The sequence below is a fragment of the Taudactylus pleione genome, unplaced genomic scaffold, assembly GCF_031769625.1.
Source record: "Taudactylus pleione unplaced genomic scaffold, aTauple2 ptg000398l, whole genome shotgun sequence".
Taxonomy (NCBI): Eukaryota; Metazoa; Chordata; class Amphibia; order Anura; family Myobatrachidae; genus Taudactylus; species Taudactylus pleione.
The window spans coordinates 6,441,707-6,461,085 of NW_028284800.1; the positions used below are offsets into that span (position 1 = coordinate 6,441,707).

A 19,379-nucleotide genomic window follows, 5' to 3' on the forward strand; every position below is an offset into this window, starting at 1 on the left:
TATGTACACAAACTTTGTTTGAGCCACAAAATTATTGAAGCTATTGTATAAAATCACCTGCAGGCTGTGTGTATAAGGTGTATATAACACATACATGCTTTCTGTGTTTAGATTTGGATGCCATTCTCAAGATATCTCATTATGGTATGCACATATTCCAAAATACGGAATATTCCGATATCCAAAATACCCCTTGTCCCAATCATTTTAGATATGGGAGACTCAACCTGTATGTTCCCTGGCAGGCAATAAAAAGAATTTTCCATCGCTAGGCAGTTGTGATTGGCTGCCAGTGAGGGAGAGTCATGGCTTTAATCATGGTTCTGTGTCAATCATTTATAGTATATGTGGGTCATCTATTATGGTGGTTTTTTGTATTTTTATCCCATCTGGACTAAAATAGATCAAAAAGAAAAAGAAAAAAAAGAAACAATCTATTAATTCCCCAAATGCTCACAGCATAAGAGGACTGGGAAGAGTAAGACCAGAACTAAAGCCCTTTTTGGAGAGGAGAGATGACAGTGTAGTGTAATAGAAAGCCGCAATAATGTGCCCTCTACACCCTTTTACCTCATTTTAATAATTTTGCTTTGCAACGTGAGGTGCTCCATAAAACGAGTCGCTCCAGTGCGACTACTCCATTCTCTGCTAGTAATGCCCTCACTTTGCCCCTTCTACTGTCTACCTGTGCCAGCTGCTGCTCCTCTACAATTGCGGTCATATTGGTATTAAAAAATGTGGGTGAATTTGCATAAGTAATGTCACACAGCGGGTTCAAATCTGTATAGGCGCTGCAGAGTGGCTAATTTGCTATTTTATTTGGTCTCCCGCTAATTAGTTTGAGGCAGGGACGTTTGTTAAGGGATACAGTCAATATATAAAGACAGACAGGATGCCGGTGCTTAGAATGCCGTTGCCGGAATCCCAACACCTGTCAGAATCCCAGCACCGGTATCCCAACCGCTGGCATCCCGATGGTAAATACTTAAGTTAGGGGTTATGGTTAGGCACTAGGGGGAGGGTTAGGGTTAGGCACTAGGGAGGAGGATTAGGGTTAGGCGCTACGGGGGAAGGTTAGGTTTAGGCACTAGAGGGGAGGTTAGGTTTAGGTAGCGGGAAGGGAGGGTTAGGGGTAGGGATCAGGTTAGGATACTGACCAATGGGTGTCGGTATCCTAACCATGTTGGGATACCAGTGTCGGGATTCCCAAGCACCGGCATCCTGTACCCAACCAGTTCTTTAAATACCAACTTTTTATTCCATATTACTACAGAAACACAAATTTCTTGCCTGATAATCTTCTATAATATACCTCCCTAAATCAAAAATGTTTGCATTAGTTCTAGTTGAAAATTAGCTCCATGTCTGCTGGAACGATAGGTAAGCTGCGGTGATTACAGATAAAAGCTTTCTCATGCGGAAAAGCTGTGTTGAGAATTCCCACCGTTTGCTGCATAGTAAAAGTAATGGAACAACAGTAAAAACTAACATATTTTTAAATTAATATTTGGGATTCCCTGAAAGTGATATTATAACCCTATATATAAATAATGAAGTACATTTAATCTTAAAACAATATAACTATATTTCAAAAATTTTGATGATCAGCGATGATTTAGAAAATAAGTATTTCATGGTATGTTGATTCTGGGATGCTAAGTACTGTTAAAACAGGTTAAAGGAGAAACAGCAGGGATGAAATGAAAGCATCTGCTCATTAGTTAATCCATAAAATAAGACATTTAAGCAACACTGAGCTGCACTTATTGCACGTTAAGCCGATGTAAAGCTCTGAAGTCTCATCTAAATCCAATGATTGTTTTTTTTGTGGGTTTACTCAAGCTCCCCTGTGCACAGCAGCAATCAGGGACGTTACTAAGGATTAAATAAGTGCTAGTAGGGGGACAAATCTAACACAGGCTACCTTTGGTACAACACACTTGAATCCACTATACAAGTTTATTTACAAAGTTCTGTTGCATGGACTTGTTAGCATCTGAATAGTTACATCATTTATGATCAGGAGCATACAAGTAGCACGTGGGTATATATACCTGATCCTGGGTGTGCCTTGATGATCTGGCAGTGGCAGAGTATATGGAATGAGAGCAGATGGGGTGACATCTGTAGCCCTAGCAATATGCAGAGTCAGATTAGAGGTGACTGCTCAGAGCAATAGCTTCCTATTGGTACACGGAGTCACTCCCCCTTTGGCTAATTGGGCATCAGTGCTATTCCTACAATGATCTTTTACTAAATTCAATTTTGCCATTGGAATGTGAATGATATCCATGCATGTTAACATTGTGAATCATAAAATGATAGTACACAAAATCACAGTATTAGTATCCACATTGTATTAGTATCTACAGTATACTGACATGTGGGCAAGCAAGTCACTGCTGAATAAGAGATCATCCAACGTGAAGTTATTTTTAATTCTAATGCTGGATGGCAGAAAGATTTTAACCAAAGAAGTCATTACAAAGGCACAAGTAGGTCTAGAGTGGACGAGTAATGAAGGGTTACTCCAAGGACGTGCGTTAATGGGAATTGGCTATATTGTGGTTGAAGAACATGGGATGGGTAGATGACAGAAAGACAGATCCATGTACATTTAGTTCTTGGAGATATACAAGGTGAATGTGCATCTAATATGGCATGCTCACACTTCCAATACAATTATATAGCCTATGTACAGTATATAGAGTTTGCAGTTAAACGCAGCAGAAGTCAGTACTGCATTGATGCTACAGTAAGTATAATTTAACAATAACTAATCAATATTAACCTGTAGCAGGACAGGTGTAGCTTTCTATTCATCCACTTCTGTCATATGTTCTCTTAGTGACTCTACTATTTTGTTTTCAACATTCATTTTAAAAATTGGAATGCCATAGAAAGTATATAATAAAACAAACGAAAAAAAACACACAAAAATAATAATAAAAATAAATGAATATGTTATCTCAGTGATTTATGACATGCTAAAAAAAATTATGGGTTTGAGAATTGGCCATAAAAATTTCAATATTACATTTCGTAAGTAAATTATAACAGGAATGAAATGAAGAAAGACAAGAGCATACCAAAATTAATGACCATGAAATTGCACAAATGTTTTAGCCAGTACTGATGATTCACACAGGAATATAGTAAATCTCTTCTACAATACAGTAGGACATTCAAGAATGACAGAACTATGAACTATATTGCATTTATTAACATAACTATTCATATAACTTATATTTATGTATGGTGCATGTTTTCTATAGTACACAGATGAACAGTAGATTTTTCTGTAAATTTAAATCAGTTTTATTTATTGGTCCACAAATGTGAGTTCTGGTATAAGTCACAGGTAATGTATCACATAGCAGGACAAATAATGATGCACTGTAGAGTCTTAGTCATCAATGCAAATAAAACATTTAAACAAATCTGTAGTGTACAATTTGCGTGATATGATTAATTATATTTTTTGATAAGTCTGTATTTTGTGTTTTGGTTTTATTAAACCCCATAACAGCATATGCCGGTTGTACTACTAGACAGTGTAATAACAATCTTAAACTCTTTAATAAATAACCACACAGACAACAAGAGCTGATGTTAAATTTGATTAGCAATTGATGGATAACAATAACTGTAACTCATTTGATGGCAAGGAGAAAGCGAGCAGACCGGACCACAGATCTGTGGCCCAGCAATTCAGCATTGGCCTCCCATACGCCACTCCATCTTATCATGCCTAATGGATGAGCCCCTCACCCAGACATAAGTGGTGACCTCCAGTTACGGGTCAGCCAATGCCTTTCTGAAAACAAAAGTATCCCACTGTTATAATGGCTACCCTCCCACCACAGCCAGGCCGACAGGCTCCCCCCAAGAGCCACATAACAGCCTAACGACTCTAGCGTAAATCCAAAAGACAAAAGGCAAGAGCTTGCACAATCTGGACACTCAGCCCTTGCCTTGAGAGATAGGATCACAGTATGGATGACCACCTCTTATATCCAGTGCAGGTAATAACCACTCCAACCAGCTGGATAGCTTTGCTCTGTACATCTGCTTAGCTAAACCATAATGTGGACTATCAGTAATATTTCCACTGTGTCTAAAAAGTTCTTACTGCACTTTATATTCCGCTGTGATTGTGAAATATCTTTACATTTAGCTCATTACTCTCTAGGGAATCTCTAGGGGTGGGCAATAAGCGGCCCCCCAGCTGTTGAAGAAGTACACATGACAGCATGTCTTGCCACAGTTTTGCTATTTGGCCATGCTAATACAGTTGCAAGGCATGCTGGGAATTGTAGTTCAGCAACAGCTGGAGGGCCATTTATTGCCCACCCCTGCAAGGTCAACTGTGCTTATTGGCTTTTCAGTGTCTAAGTTAGATGCCAAAATTATTTGTGATTCCATCAAGTTACTATTCTGCCATCTTGTGAATCTCATGACATGTTGATCTCTTTTTATACCTTTGCAGTTTGTATTTAACAAGGTATGTTATATTGCATACAGAATATCTACAATGTTCAATCAACGTAACTCTCTGGGGTCAATCCAATTAGATGCGAATTGCGAGTTGCTATTTTCTCCTCGCGTTCGCATAGCAAATTCATTTTGAAATCCAATTAGCAACTGGCACTGAATCAGTCAGACTGAATTTGCATCTTTCCATTCGCACCTCCCTGAGGGTGTGAGATGGAAAGGAAAATCTTTATTTTAAGATGAAAATGTCGGGACACTGTACTGAGGGCCTAATTCAGACCCGCTCGCGAGCGCTGAGCGCTCGCAAGCGGGTCAATGTTGGCCCAGTGCGCATGCGCACAACGGAGGCGACTCCGTCGTGCGCATGCGCGAGACCCAGATAGCAACGGGCAAGCCGTCGCTCCGGGTCTCTCTACAAAGGGGGCGTGCTGTCGATGGTGAGTGACAGCACGCCCCCTTTGGTGGGCATGCCGGGGGCGTGGCTGCCCAGACGGAGGCGTTCCCATGGGAACACCTACCATCTGGGGCCGGCCCCACTGACATCACAAGTGTTGTCAGTGGGAGTATTCTCGGCTCTGATAGAGCCGAAAGCACTCCAGGGCTTGCGGCAACGAGACCCTACCACAAGGGTCTCGTCGCAAGCCCGATGATCGCGATGGTCTTGACCATCGCGACCATCTTCCTGGCCGCTCGCTATAACTGTGAGTGGTCACCCATAGCTATACGAGCGGCCAGGAGGCCACTCTAAAAATGAAGAAGGACGGCCTTGATTCAGAGCGAGCGCTCTGTCAGAGCGTCCGGCTCTGAATCAGGGCCTGAATCCCTTGGACACCCCCCTAATGACTAAATAGGCAATTGGAAGTTTCCAAGTAGCTTAATTAGTCCAATAATTACATGTCATTTTTGGGGGCAAAAAAATGTGTCCTCAAATTGCCCCAAAATCAACTTTTCTGTTAGTTTAAGCACACCAAATTTAATTACAAATATTTTTTTAAAAAATTTACATTTTTCACGGTGTCCTCTAAGTACCCGAAAATCACCTTTTTTCCTACATTTTTTTCCATTTTCCGTTTAATTCGTTTGAGATTAAACAAAAATATATTTTTTAATCATTTTCTGACATTTAAAAAAAAAAGCACAGATCAGCCATTTGATACCAATTAAACACCTACAGTACCTCCCTAATGCCCACAAACAGCCTCCTATATGGTCCTGCTAACGAAATTATCCATTTTGAGGAGTCCAGGATGGCCTCCCCACTTTTTCATGCACTCTCTCTCAAATCAAATCTCATTTGGCAGTCAATTCGCACCCCTCCGCTGTGAATAGTGTGAATAGGCATTTTTTTAATTGGATTGGAGAATTCTCAGGAGCGCGCTTCGATACGAAGTCTGCAAGTTTCAAGAAACAAACTCGCAATTCGCACCTAATTGGTTCAACCTCTCTGAATGTTAAACCATTCATTAAAAATGCTAGTTTAACTTATTATTAGGAAGAAGAAGAAGAAGAAGCATAATAATGACACAATAAAATAACTACATTTAGAACAAAGCCCAACCATTCTTTTCTGACAATAAAGGTTATGTTTTAGAAACTGCAAACTGTAACCAATAAAATGATATATGGTTGCAGTATAGAAGCCCCCATATACTTGGTATCTAGGAACAGGAATTACTATAATCCAATAAATGTCCCTTAAAGCAGTCTGTTAGTTCTCTTGTAAAATCAATGGTTTATAACACGGATAAAGCCCCTAATCTACTGGTAGCTGACTGTTGAATCCCACCTCTATTTCAATACTTTGTACCATGCTACGCCGCTGTCTGTATCTTGCTTATAATCCCCTTCTGCATTTTCTCCACAGTGTTCCACTCTACTACACTTAATTAAACTACAGTAAAGAAACCTCTTTTCATTTCCTCACAAAGCTATAATCATGTCTTATCTGTTTTTCTCTTTACCAGATTTACATATTAGTAATTCTTTCCATTGTTTCTGTAAAGCATCAGCCAATATATTGATATTAGTGCCCAGAGACCCAAGTCTGACTTTCAAGAGCATGTAAATGAAGATGGTTATAGGTCGATGCATTACCTAAGCAATCTGTCCTTGTTACAGTTAAAGAAAGGTTCATTTGTTTAAGGAAACTATGTTGTCTGTGAAAATAGGAATCTAAACTATCTTTTCAAACTGGGCTATTCCTTATTTCTTAATTGTTTTTTTTAAATACATTTTAAACTAATTTAAAACTAACGCTCCACCTCCCCTATCTGGCAGAAGTGTAAAGTGGTCTCATGCCAGAGACGCATACAGTTTGGCAGGGGAGAAGATTGAATCCAAACAACACAAATGACAATACAGTATATTTTTCACCTTAATACAAAATATTAGAATATGTTGCACCTTTATGTCATGTTAGTAAATAAGCCCTAGTGTTTGTGTGACAGAAAGGAGCACACCACTGTTTGCTGTCTGTCAGAAAAGAACAAGAATAGAAACAGTACTAATGGAGTTCTACCAAACTGCATAGGTCCCTGGTTTGAACCCCCAACAGATTAATTTTATTAACAGTTATACAATATAAAAAATAGAGAGTCCCACTAGACCCCTTATTGCTGGACGGCTTGCTCCCATGCCTAAGGTTGGATCGGCCCCAAATCCCGACAGCAGAGGCCCTGCAGGGTTGAAGATCCCGAACGTAAAAAGGTAAGTATTAACTAACTCTAGTCTACCCCCTAACCCTACTTTAGGGGTGCCTAACACTAACCTTCCCCCCAAGTACCTAGCCCTAACCCCTCTCTAAGTGCCTGACCCTAACTCCCCTTCCCCTAGCCTAACCCTAACCTACCGGGGGGGTTTCTAACCCAAAGTCTCCCCCCCCGCGGCTGTCCGCGCCCAGTGCCTGGCTTACCTTTGATCGGTAAGCCGGGTTTCAGGCTTCCGGCGTAGGTCTAATGACAGGCATCGGGATTTCGACGCCTGTCATTAGTGCCTTGCCGGGATTAGACAGTCGGGAAGCCGGCGGTCGGGATTACGTCTGTCGGCTTCCCGACTGCTTCCCCCCACAAGACTCCCTGTACTTCTGGCTAACTGCTGCCTCCATCATCCCTTTCTTTCATCATCTGCCGCCAAATATCCTGCAAGCACTATCACAGAACACAAGAATCTGCAATATCATCCATATATCTATGTACCAATAGTCACCTCATGCATCTGTAATTAACATGCCTATGTCTTGCCATGCAATTTACCATTTAGTTTTTCATGCTGAATTTTTGTATTGCTGTTGTATCTCCTAAACTGGGTACACACTTATCCAATCTACGGCAGATCAGACTGTTTATACAATCCTACTGCAGAGCTGCTCGCATATTCTACCTCCAATCTTCGTTACTCACTTGTCCAATATTTCAGCAGACCTCCAATCTGTGTCTGCTGAAAAAAAACATTCGGCTGTGCAGGAAAGGGGATTTATTAATGAGGAGTTTATGTAATTATAATGGTGAAGGGGGAGGTTGAGAAATAATATCCTGATTATTGGATGGGGATAGGATTTCGAGTCTCCAAAAAAAAATAAATACAACGGTGTGGGGTTCCCCTCAGAGAGGCATAACCAGCACCGGGCTCTATGAGTTGGCCCTAGTTCAAAAAATATAGGGAACAAAACATGTAGAGGTCACCCATATTTGATAAACCAGCACCAAGCTCTTGGAGCTGGCACTGGTTCTAAAAATAGGAGGAACAAAACAAGAAGGGGTCCCCCGTATTTTTAGAAACAGCACCTGGCTCCACTAGCAGGGGTGGTAATGGCACAGCCAGGGCACACACTTGATGGGTTCCCCCGGCCAAAGCATTTATCCCCCCTTACTAGTCAGCCTAGGCTGGGGATTCCTGGGGAAGGGAAGACCCCCCCAATAAAGGGTTCCCCCCCTCTCCAGAGCACCCAAGACCAGGGCTGAAGCCCAAGGCTATCCCCGGCACCCCTGGGCTGTGGGTACCAAGTTGATAGTCCATTAGTAAAGGTTTAATATAGTCTTTTACAGGTGGAACTGCAGGTCTTAGCAAGCCTGCCCCACATGCTGGTACTTGGAGATCCACAAGTACCAGCATATGGGGCATTAAGGGCCCGCTGGTACCTATAGTACCCATGTAAAAGAAATATTAAAATAAAAACAAAACACAGAATGTTTTAATAATTTATTTTGCTGCACCTTCACCTGGAGGACGGCAGCCTTTAAGCTCTTTTACATGGCTACCGCCCATCCAGGACTTCCTCAGCGTCTATTATCTTCAGGAACTCTTCATCGCTCCTCGTCCTCCATTAGACTGACACCCGCTGCCTCACACTGTCTTATATAAGCTGGCATAAAGGGGGCGGGATGATGACCACAGCACCATTTTTAATATTTGAAGCCGCGCCGTTGCCCGCTACAGAACTCTGCATAGGTAATTACCTAGCCACCTACCGCATTGTCCTGCTGCCACCATCATCATGGCTGCCATATCACACAGCAGTGGCGGATGGTGCAAGATCCCACTGGATCCCGCACCGCCGCCATGTGGGGCTGCCAGTACTGGAGATCGGTCACCAGCTCCGGTCTTTAAATCCTTCACACTACAAAATCGGTCGCCTGGTCGGTGGTTGGGTCTCTTAGTTTTTAAGCATGATTAAAATCCAGGAGATCTGACAGGCGACCAGGATCAGGTGTGCAGGTCGGTCGATGGAGGGTACATACCTGTCCAGTGTTGGGCAGACTGGTCGGTCAGGAGTCGGATCTCCCGAAGATTGGACAAGTGTGCACCCAGCTTTAGTGTCCTCTGTCCATGTGCCACTGCTTTATTGTAATTCACATTTTTGCTTTAACATTCAAATGTGACATTATTTTACTTCATTTGTTTTATGTATTTATTTTTCTAGATCTGGGTGTCATTTTATTTTCTGCCTACTGCAGCCATCTAGTTCTGCTTCATGCTACCATTTTATTATTCTACCTTCCATTTATTACTCATACTGTTTTGTTCCCCATTGAAGTTGCTTGTATTACAGTGTTTACATCTTTTGCCTCATTTGCATTCTACTTTCGTGCCAGTTTTGTTTTTAATTTTTGCTATCCTGTGTCCCACCATGCCACCCAATTTCCCATTCTATCCCCCTGTATAGCCAGAGAGTCTGTCTTATATTCAGTTTTGTTTGAAGATCTGAAACAAATAAGCATGAGAAATATGCAAAAAGAAGAAGAAATCAGGAAGGGGGCAAACACTTTTTCACACCACCGTAGGTCTATCCTATTCAACAATTCATCTACTTCAGGGCTTCTGGGATGCAAATATTCTCCAAAGGAAGCTGACCCATTCCCAAAAACTTCAACTAGACTATTGGATATTACAGTATATGGGGCCTTCTCAATCTTATGTAGTGATAATTAGGGGGTGATTCAGAGGTAGACGCAGAGAAGCCATTGGACGCAAGTATCCAATGGTTTTCCACTGCACATGCTCCGCAATGGTTACCGCACAGAGGGCCTGCTTCAGATGTGGACGGAAATGCCATTGCAGCAGCAATCTCTCATGGATCACAATTGCTAATATATGCGAATGACTCACTCGCCGTCCTGGGACTTAGAGACGCCCACTGAAAGCATCCAACATCCGCCGCTCACACGCAAAACCGGAAACATCAGAAACATTCAACGTAAATCAGGCGTCCATCAGCCTTCTGAGTCTAAGCTGGTGCAGACACAGCGGTTTTCCAGACACAGAGAGGGCTCTCCTGCTGCGAACAAGAATGTAGTGGGTAATTTATGGCTGCCCAGAAAACAGTGTTTAAACAATTCGACATGCCTGCATTTTTCTAACCACCTCCAGTTACCTTCCCCAAACATTGACTACCCGTCACTAACTTTACGAGTGAAACATCTGAGTGTAATCGCAATTCAATCAGTGGGCATGAGCAGTGTCCCATGTTGATACCACTTGATCGGCATGACAACATGTACAGACGGGTAAGCCCGGGGTAAGATTACCTCTATTATACATTCAATTTTTATATATGTTTCTGGAAGGTTTGTCTCACTAGTAGCCTTTAATACTGAAAGTAGGATGCATTTATTATTATTTTCCAGTTTGATGATGAAGGGCAATTAGGGGCCATTTTGACTCCATATAAATATCCCCACTATCCAAACAGAGAATCACCTTTGATAAAGCTGAGGGTTACCCAGCGAAATGCGTTAAAAAGGTGTTTGAGCACCCCCTTAACTTCAAGGATACATCTGGACTATTGATTACACGTCAGCTCTCTATTTGGAACAGACTCCGTGGACCATACAGCATATGTTTGGGCAATCACCAAGGGACAGTTGGACTGTTACAGCCGCCTCTAAACCACCTATTGGACTGCTGTGTTTCACCACTCCAAGGGACAGACTAAGAGCGTGAAGTTGCTCCACTACACTTTGGTTCCCTATCATTGTGAGTTGGTTAGAGACATATCCAATTGGAAACACTTAATATATTGCCACTGTCACCCAAGGAGTCATAGAGACTACCATCTCTGAGATTTTTTCCACCTGTATACCTGGTTAATGTGGGGGAAGCGATATTATAGCATGTTTTAAAGATTTATGTGATCAATTTTATTCGTAATATTAAAACATCAAGTTTTATTATCAAGTGCACTTCATCTGGTTTTATTTGATTAATATACTATCCTCATGAGCGCTGTATGATATCTATTTTATGAGCAGTGCAGCTTACATGCATGCGTAATGGCTAACAATCGCTCAATCTGCGTAAATACAGATGGAGCCAGCCTCTTCGTTGCTGCGATGGGCCCGCACGTATAACGCAGCAATCGCCAGCCTGCAAGCATTCGCAGCCGGCGATTAATCCATTAAAGTCTATGGTGTGCACGTGCGTACGCACATGAACACCATAGCCGCGGGCAGGCTAGTCGCGCCATCCATGCCACGATGCGCTCGCGGCAATGATGAGCGTGGCTACATGTGTATCAGAATTGCATCCACATTTGAATCGGGCCCAGAGACAGATTGAAATTGCACGGAGGTCCATACAATTTGGTTGGCTGTTTCAGTATTGGGTCAGTTGGACACTCTTCGTTTGCCATAGGCAGATGCAGTGCCCGATGGTGTGATGGTACAGTAGTGCATCTTTGTATGCACATCAACAACATCGTGCAGCAGTCAGTGGGGATCCCAATAGGATGCTCATTGTCATTACCATAAGGACGCAGTAGTGGCAGCACCAAAAGATGCAGCCACTACTGCAACTGCGTCTACCTCTGAATCACCGTGCCCTTAATTCCAGCACATGTGCCTGAAAATAATCTGTTGACTAATAGCATCAGACCTTACGTAATAGAAGAATGTTAATTTGTAAATTCTTATGTAACACATACTCTATTAGAGGAATCAATATGTAATGCCAGCGGCCGTTAGCTGCCGGATCAAATGCAGACAGCGGTAGCCTGATGGTCGGAATCCCAACTGCATCGGGATTTCAACGCCTATCTTTAGTCCCATGTCGGGATGTGGCTGTAGGGATATCGGCAGGCGGGATAGCGTATCCCCTTTTAGAGACTGTTTTTGTTGAAAATTACAAAAAATTGAATACTGTTTAGCTCTGATCTCTGAAACTTTTGTCAGTCTGCACATCACAAACCAATTCACCAGCCACATGGCACTAATGTCTGGGGTGGGGCCTCCACAGATATCAGAGATATTTGCTGTGGTCCCCCATTTTCAGTCGTACAAACAGCCCCCATAGATTTCTATGGAGGCTCCTATTTGTGAGATTTACCAAGTTCCGGTACCTATCACCATTGTAGCATGACCAGCCACCGAAGAAGGAATTAAAGTGATTTCATTAGCGATTACTTTTACATATCGCAATGATGGATAAGAAATTATAATTATCAGGTCTAAAACCCAATAGTTAAGAACTATGCCTCATAGATTCACATACAGTACTTACATGTATATATTATTAAAAGCAAAGGGGAGTAGGGATTACTGCATAAGACTTGTCACAGTAATTGCTTAATCAGTTAAGAAAATTAACTCTCCAGAAATGTCCGGGAGCCTCCCGAAAACAGGATGGCGCTCTTGTCCACTTACTTAGCAAAGGTGGGCAGTCCGGGGGGGGGAGGCGATGACAAGATTTGTGCTGTATCAAATCATCATAGCCCCGCCCCCACTTTACAGAGCCAGTAATATCGGCTCTATACAAAGGGGGGAGAGCCACGATGACACAATTGAGCAGCCACGCCCCCCGTGGTGCACCCAGCTGCTGTGAGGAGAGAGCTGAATTAGCCATCCCCTCCCAGAGGAGGCAGCCTAAAAGTCGGTAAGTATGGATTAATGGAGAAACAGAATTATAAGGCTACGGCTACAACAATTTAAAATATCCTGGTGTTGGTGGTGCTACGCAAAGGCAGAACATGTAAATCTGTAGGGGTGTTTCTTGCCAGAGTGCAGGAAAAAAGATCAAACTTCTTTGTGGGGGCCCACTTAAAATGAATAGACAATTACAATGTATATTTTATTTGATATACATGAAAAATAATATAATGCAGTGAATACAAATATTAGAATTTCTTTAGAATTTATTTGTGTTTACAGCATTATATTTTTCATGTATATCAGTTAAAAGTTACATTTTGATTGTCTGTTAATTTTAAGGGGGGAACTCAAGTAGCCCTGATAATTTATTTGGGGTAAATTAAGGTGGAAGCCTCTGGCTTTAATGCCTGAGGCTATTCAATTACAGACCTTTTTTCTCGCCCGATAAATAATCTGTTACTGGGCGATAACACATAGAATACGTGAAAAGTTCCCAGACCTACAGTATGTGTTAACCTGCTGTTTGCACCCGATAACAGGCTATTTTTGTGTATATACCGTATATTTTCAGGTCTGAAATACGCATTATATGCAGCCTGCGGGCTGCCTTGGGGTCTAATTGGATAGCCCAAGAGGATCAATTAGCCCGCTGTAAATTACCAGGGCTAAATGAACTCCCCCTTAAGTGTGTTCTATTTTTGTCTTGCACCCTGGCAAGAAACACCCCTTCACATATGTGTACATTAATGCCACTTCAAAAATATTCTCTATTCCTTTATACTAATGTAACAGTTTAAAAAATTATTTTCAACAGAATTATCCCTCTCAAACTGCCAGTTCTATTAACCTACTGGGAAAATGTTTGATAAAATCATGGCGTTAAGGTTTTGTTATAGTGCTGTGCCTTAAAATGGGTGAATGATCCTAACAAACACTGACTGCACGCCGGCTTTACTGAATTATAAATCCTCACTTTATATGCAATAAAAGTGACGGTATTGGCTTTTTAAACGCGTTACACTCTCTTTAAAGTGCCAGTAGGATTGTTAGTCTTTAGACAATGTCATAAATGTTCCCAGTAAATTACAGCTTGCACCTATCTCCCGACAACTGTAAATATTGTTTTTATATGGCTAAGTGTTTGAAATAGCTGTAAGGTTAATCTATAGTTCTACATATCCAGCAGTCTTTACTGTACACACAGTAATACGATGTGAGAGGTAAATCAGTCAGAATAATGGTATTTGATGGCGGCTTAGCTACCATAACTTGTTTATTGTTAGCCGATAAGATTTATGACTGAGATAAAGAACACTATATTCCACTGTACAGAATGTTTGCCTTACAAATATGGTTCCGTATATTTCCACAGCAGCAAGCATGTGAATAGCATGGGTAAGTACAGACAAGTATAGTATGTTTATATGTATATATATTTTTTATATGAGATATATATATATATATATATATAATATTGTATATATTAAAACAAGAAACAATGCTGTAGTCAAACTGGAAATGCTACAGGCGCTGGCATGCAGCACCCATGGGTTGTTAGTGAATGATGGCACTTGTAGTGCCACAATAGTTTGAAATCACTTTATCTACTAATCCTTATTTCCATGACTACATCAAGCTATGTTATACTAGGCATATGACATCTGTATTGTGCATATCCCAGTTCCCAGGTATTATCAAATGTAGCTACAGTTTAACATTATTAAGATTATCAACAATTACAATAATTCATAAAAACAATACAATATTATCAAACATGGTATAAGGAGAAAACAAACATTGAGATAGTCAGACACTAATTCAGTGATAGTTAATAACAATATCTCTGGGAGGGCAGACAGAAAGGATCAAAGTAGCTGATGTGCAGTGGAAGTTGAGCATGGAACAGAAGACAAAGGTTTGGAGCTGAGCCGGATTAAGGACCTAATGGGCTGGCTGTTGTCCTGTCCATAGGGGCTGGCTGGCTGTGCTGCTGTTTTGTACAGGGGGTGCTATGTCAATCAGGAGTGCTCTTCATCACCAGTGTGAAAAAAATTATTTAATTTTTTTGTGTGTATGCGCGCGCATTAGCCACACTTATCAGCAACGTAGCTGCACAGGATTGCTGTATCTGTTGTTTATCAAGGGCTGCTGCCTTGTTCAGGGGTGCTCTCCCCCCAAGTGCCAAAAAAAAATTAATCCAATCAATCAATGTGTTTTTTTGTCGGTGTGTGTGTGCACATTAGCCTCACTTATCACCAGCAACGTAGCTGCGCAGGGGTGCTGCCTGCATCATTTATCAAGGGGCTGCTGCCACGTTCAGGGTGCTCTCCCCCCCAAGTGCCAAAAAAAAATGAATCCAATCAATCAATCAATCGTGTTTTTTTTCTGTGTGTGTGTGTGCATTAGCCCCACGTATCACCAGCAATGTAGCTGCACAGGGGTGCTGTCTGTGACATTTATCAAGGGCCTGCTGCCTTGTCCAGGGTGCTCTCTCCCTCAAGTGCCAAAAAAAAATTAATCCAATCAAATGATGTGATTTTTTTTCTGTGTGTGCGTGCACATTAGCCCCACTTATCACCAGCAATGTAGCTGCGCAGGGGTGCTGCCTGTGTTGTTTATCAAGGGGCTGTTGCCTTGTTCAGGGTGCTTTCACCCCCAAATGCCAAAAAAAATTTATCCAATCAATCGTTTTTCTTTTCTGTGTGTGTGTGCGCGTTAGTCATGACAATACAAATGCCTCAGCTGAGATTTGCATAAACATTTTCAAAAGGTGAAAATAGAGGATATGGTTTAAAAAAATTAATAAAGCAGCTAAAACTGCATTCTCTGATTATAGTGTCCCTACTCCCTACCCAAGCTCCTCTACCTGAATTTCAGCGAATCAGAGGGGCAACTCCATGCAACCGTTTTCCAGTGTGCAGCTGCTCCTCCTGTAGCCAAGGTCAGAAGATGTGTAGGGGCCCGGGTGTGGTGATATGGACTAAAATGGAGCTCACATCCACTAAAAAGGACCATGAATCCCCAATCTAACAGGGAGGGCAGCTATAAATTATACACAACAAAGGATGGGATGATGATATAGGCTTGGGTGATGGTATAATCTGGGGTGATGTATACATCTTCTTCACACAATATTAATTTGTCCCCGCTGGAATCCACAATTACTGGCTTGTAATTTTTGCACGAAATTGACGGTAAAGGTATTTCTAGTAGAATATGTAGTTCATTTTGATTGACATCATCTTTTCCACATTTTGGGGAAGTAGTCTCAGGCCAATCACTGACAAGGTTCCCAGCTGTACTGATGAAAACTCTTTCTGAGTACACACTGTAAGGTGGGCAGCTGAAGTAAAGCAAAGGCAGTTTGTGTAAGGATCTACAAATTGCCTCTTTTTCCTGCCAGTAGTTCTTTACATCTCTTCAGATCTGTGTCCATTCGGAAGATTAAACAATGTCTTCATCCCTTCTGGGATGAAAATCCCCTCCCAGCAGCAGGCATGGTGCTCAAGAATTCTCAAGAAAGACACAACGTAAGACTTAAACCTTAAGTCTGAAATGTTGCATTTGCTGCTCTGTTCCGCTTGTCGACATATCTGCTCTGGTTAAGTGGACAGTGGGTACAACGGCAGGTTCAATAGAGGATGCTCTAAATGTGAGCATGTGGTAGGGAATATAGATTGTAGACTCCATTGGGGCAGGGAGTGATGTGAAAGGATAAATAAAGCGCTGCGGAATATGTGTGTGCTTTATAAATAACTGGTAATAAATAATAAATAAATAACCATATTTTTTTTAATGTCCCTGTACAGGTTGGGAAATGCTTTTCATGTGGAAGCTTTGCAAAGGATTATTTAACAGTCAATTGTTTTGGAAAGCAGTAGCACTCTTCCTGGTCCCCTTCTGGGATGAAAATCCACTCCTAGCAGCAGAAGCAGGCGCAGGATTCTCAAAAAAGACACAACGTAAGACCTTAAGGGGCATATTCAATTAGATGCGAAAAGTCGGAATGGTTTCGCCTGCCGTACTTTTCAACGACCACGTGTTTTGGAGGCAAAAACTTTTCGTGTGCGGCCCCGCTATTCACCCTATTCAATTCCAAAGGACGCAAAAACGGAACCCGGCAAAACTCAAACAATCAAAAAGTGCTGTCAGATTTGGGGAAATCAGCCTGACACCCCCCAAAAGATGCACTAACGTTGGGGATCAATGTAGTTGCCCCCGAATAGCCCTATTAAAGCTATATGGGGTACTTAAATGCTCTCAATAGCTGTTAATTAGCGTCTTTGCACAAGTGGTGAAGAATAGCATTTAGCAGGGTTTTTTTTTTTTAAATAGCTAGTCCCAGCAAATTTGGGGTACATGAAAATGGTTGCAAGCATAGTTAAAAATCGCAAAAGTGAAGTTTTAAAAAACATGAAAAACACACCTTCAGCAAGCACCTGCAATCAAAAAAACACCTCCCAAATACTTGCAGACCCCCTAAAAGCTTATTTCGCCTATATTTAAGTTTGTACACCAACTTTGTACTTTTTCGCCACCTTTTTCAATGTAATTTTTTGGGCTGTTCTTCAATTTTTTTTATTTTTTTGATACAGGTAACCTTTGGGGACCTGTCCCAAGGGTGCAGGGTGGTTTCCCCACCTTTGCACCCCAAAACCGCAATTATGCACTTTTTTCTGCCTGGTTTCATATCCTAATCTTTTTCGCCTATACCAATGCATTGACTTTCCGCGTAGGCGAAAAGTCTTTGGAATTGAATACAGGGATACATTTTCGCCTGGCAAAATGATGTCATCAGCTAATTGAATATGCCCATAAATGGTAAATTTAATTTACCAAAGTGAGAGTTTTTAGAAGTTAGTTTTAGAAGTGATGTTACTTGCCCATAGCAACCAATCAGATTCTAGCTATTATCTTCTAGAAAGTGCTAGGTAAATGTCAAGTAGAATCTGATTGGTTGCTATGGGCGACATTATTTATAAAACTCACTTGTAAAAACTCTTACTTTAGTAAATTAAATTTACCCCGGCTTAATCTTAATTCTTGTACTTGTCCACATATCTGTGCTGGTTAAGTGGCAGTTTGGAGGCCACTAACTATGTTTTTTTAACGTCCCTGTACAGGTTGGGACATGCTTTTTCATTATTTAACAGTCAATTGTTTTGGAAAGCACTACTAGAAGTCTTCCTGGTCCCCTTCTGGGATGAGAAAATCCACTCCCATGAGCAGCAGGCATGGTGCTCAAGGATTCTTCTGGGGCAAGGACTGATGTGTATGAGTAAAATATTTTTTTTAAATGCCTCCCCTCCTCCCCTTCTGCCTCATAAATTTACTACCAATCAACCCTTCCTGTCCCTGCCTTCAACTACATATATACTCCAACTCCCTCAGGCCTCTCTTGAATAATAAAAACATTTGTTTCCCGATGTGCCATGTTGGAAGTTGAACTGCCACATGTTTGTGCTGACCACTGCTGCCGCTTAGCTTAGTCAGCCAGCTAGCTTGGTGCAAATTTTGGGCCTAAACTGGATGAAAACAATATAGTGAGCTGTGAGGTGGTCAAATTTGTCTGGAAACTAGTGGAAATAAAAGTTACCGAGGTTAAAAATACTGTAGGAACTAAAACAGGCCCATTTTATGCGATTTTAGCTGTTTTTATGATTTTTTAAGAAAAAATCCAGATCCAAAAATAAAAATCAAAAAAGACGGAAGGGAGGTTTTGGCAAAAGCAATCCAGATCCAAAACCAGGGGAGATACAGATCCAAAACCAAAACACGGGGCTCAGTGCACATCCCTAATCTACAGTAGTAAGAACTTCCCACTTAGTACATTTAGTAGGTGGGAAATTATCCAAAGATGCCAATTTATTTTTTAACATGGAACTTTTTATCCGGGTTACTCCATGCTTCTTCCATAAGTTCAGCGAGCTGCTCAGACTTAGGAAACTCAGCTATTACCACCTCCTTGTGTTTAAACACAGGAGCCTTAGGTCTAGGAACTGACTCATCATCCTGTATATTTAGGATTGATTTGACCACCCTCACCAAAGAAGGGACATCCAATGTAGAAGGATGCTCCTCCTCTCCTGAGACCCTGGAGAAGAACCCGGTGCATCATCAGATTCCTCCAGTGATGCATCTGAATCTACATACTGAGCAGGCTGATAAAATTATATCGTCCGCTTAGGCGCTTCAGTGACTACCAGTCTTTTCATCTGAAACATTTGTTGAAATGCAGCAGCTGACTGAGCCTTACTCTGACTAGAGTGAGAATAAATATCCATACAGGAAGGATGTACAGGGGGAAAAACATAGCAGGCAGGCACTGCTGTGGGTATCCCTTTAAGGGAAGCAGCATGGGAGTAGCCAAGTGGTCCACTAGCTGCGTCATAACCTGAGACAAGGAGCACACCCAAGATGGCTCCTTTACAGGGGCTGGTAAACTGGACTGGTGAGGTGCTTCTTTTTAACAAACAGCACACAAACCATCCTATATAAAGTCCTGAGGGGTCAAGCCTGCCAAAC

General features: G+C 41.7%; 1 protein-coding gene across 1 annotated transcript in view; it reads right to left on the minus strand.

Annotated features, from left to right (window-relative positions):
• XYLB (xylulokinase) overlaps positions 1-19,379 on the minus strand; it is a 246,332-nt gene that overhangs the window by 75,027 nt on the left and 151,926 nt on the right. The gene's annotated exons all lie outside the window — the stretch shown is intronic.